General features: G+C 46.0%; 1 pseudogene; it reads left to right on the top strand.

The window, feature by feature from the left end:
- The first annotated feature begins 10 nt into the window (after positions 1-10).
- On the top strand, positions 11-2081 carry LOC119315725 (annotated as a pseudogene).
- The last annotated feature ends 430 nt before the right edge of the window (positions 2082-2511 follow it).

Raw genomic sequence — 2511 nt, 5'->3', positions numbered from 1 at the left:
TTCATGCACCGTTCCTCCGGTCGTGCTGCAGCTGTTCCTTCTGCTCCTCTTGGCATCTCGCTCCACTGCATGCACCGAGCAGGAGAAGCGCAATCTCCTTCGTTTCCTTTCTGGGCTGTCGCGAGATGGCGGCCTCGCCATGTCATGGCGTGAAAACGGCACAGACTGCTGCGAGTGGGAAGGCATCGCCTGCAATGAAGACAGAGCTGTCACTGAAGTCTCCCTGGCATCTAGAGGACTTGAAGGGTGCATCTCGCCGTCCCTTGCCGACCTCACCAGCGTGCTACATATCAACCTCTCGTACAACTCCTTCTCTGGTGACCTTTTGCCAGAGATCATGTCCTCCGGAAGCATCATCGTCCTCGATGTCAGCTTCAACCGGCTCAACGGATCGCTGCACGAGCTGCCGTCTTTGGTTACCACCGACCGGCCTCTGCAGGTACTCAACATCTCAAGCAACCAGTTCAACTCAGAATTTCCATCAGCCACATGGAAGGTCATGAAAAATCTGATTGCGCTCAACGCCAGCAATAACAGCTTCACTGGGAACATACCGTCTTCTCTCTGCCTTGGCTCACCATATTTGGCATTGCTTGACCTCTGTTACAACCAATTGAGTGGTGAGATACCAAACGCGCTGGGTAACTGTTCCAAGCTCAAAGTGCTCAAGGCTGGCAACAACAACCTAAGTGGGAATCTCCCTGTTGAAACCTTCCACGCTACCTTGCTGCAGTACCTTTCCTTCCCCAACAATGGTTTACAAGGAGAACTTGAAGGAGCACATATAGTCAAACTCGGTAATCTAGCTACTCTTGACCTTGGAGGGAACCACTTCAGTGGCAAGATTCCGCAGTCGATAGGTCTGCTCAAGAGGCTGGAGGAGCTCTATTTGGGTAGCAATAACATGTCTGGGGAGCTGCCATCAGCTCTTGGCAACTGTACAAATCTCAAAATCATTGATCTGAAGATCAACAACTTCAGTGGAGATCTAGGGAAGGTAAACTTCGCCGCCCTACATAATCTAAAAAGTTTAGATCTCTTGAGGAATAATCTCAATGGTATAGTTCCAGAAAGCATTTACTCATGCAGTAATTTGACTGCACTGCGGCTGTCCAGCAACCATTTCCATGGTGAAATCTCATCAAGAATTGGCAATCTGAAGCACCTGTCCTTCCTATCACTTAGTAGAAACTGCTTTACAAATATAACAAAAGCCTTGCATGCCCTTAAGAGCAGCAGGAATATCAGCACCCTGCTTCTTGGCAGAAACTTCATGAATGAGGCCATGCCACAAGATGAGTTCATTGACGGTTTTCAGAATCTTCAACTTCTTACCATGGACTGGTGTTCGTTGACTGGAAGGATACCTATTTGGTTGTCCAAGCTCACAAATCTGAAGATACTACTATTAGTCAGTAATCGACTCACTGGACCAATGCCAAGCTGGATGAACTCCCTAAATAACCTCTTCATTCTGGACGTATCAAACAACAGCCTTACTGGGGAAATCCCAATCGCGTTGATGGAGACGCCAATGCTAAAATCAGACAAGGCTGGCATCTATTTGGACCCAAACCTCCTTGGTCTACCAATTTTTTATGTTGACCCGTCACTTCAATACCGCATGGGCAGTGCTTGGCCCAAAGGACTGAAACTCGGTAAGAATAAACTCACTGGCGCAATCCCCCAAGAGATTGGTCATTTGAAAACAGCGCATTACCTGGACTTGAGTTTCAACAACTTTTATGGAGCGATCCCACAATCGATCTGTAACCTGACAAATCTGCAGGGGCTAGATTTGTCTAATAACCATCTCACCGGTGCAATCCCTGCCGCACTGGGGAAACTTCACTTCCTTTCACAATTCAACATTTCTAACAACGACCTAGAAGGACCTATTCCAACAACAGGCCAGCTGAGCACGTTTCAGACTTCTAGTTTTGATGGGAACCCAAAGCTGTGTGGCTCTCTGCTTATTAGGGATTGCAGTTCAGTCGAAGAAGCTCCCATGTACATCTCTGCAAAAGAATACAGCATGAAGGTCATATTTGCGATTGCCTTTGGTCCTTTCTTTGTGGTAGGGGTGCTATATGACCAGTTAGTACTATTTAGATATTTTGGTTAAGCTCAGTACAACTGCAATATGGTCTAGCATGCAAAGGATAAAGGTAATCATGACTTGGTTGTACCCATCTTTGTATCCAGCTGCAATTGTGTCTAACTAATATATTACTCCCTCCAATCCATATTACGTGTGCTCAAGCGGATGTATCTAGCACTGAAATACATCTAAATACATCCATTTGAGCGACAAGTAATATGGATCGGAGGGAGTAGTAGAATCTTATAAAGTACTAGTATATTGTTAGCTTGTTGAATAATAAAAGTACTCCAGTACATAGGTTTGCTTTTATAACTAGCTGCCTTGTTAAGTTATTAGAGCATCTCCAGCAGCTGTCATTTCACCAATAATGTTCTCGAGCTACCGTCGTTGGTTACCACTGACCAGCC

This window comes from Triticum dicoccoides, chromosome 6A (genome assembly GCF_002162155.2).
Source record: "Triticum dicoccoides isolate Atlit2015 ecotype Zavitan chromosome 6A, WEW_v2.0, whole genome shotgun sequence".
NCBI classification, from domain to species: Eukaryota; Viridiplantae; Streptophyta; class Magnoliopsida; order Poales; family Poaceae; genus Triticum; species Triticum dicoccoides.
Note: the sequence above shows the minus strand (reverse complement) of the source record. Positions and strands in the feature narration are given on the sequence as shown.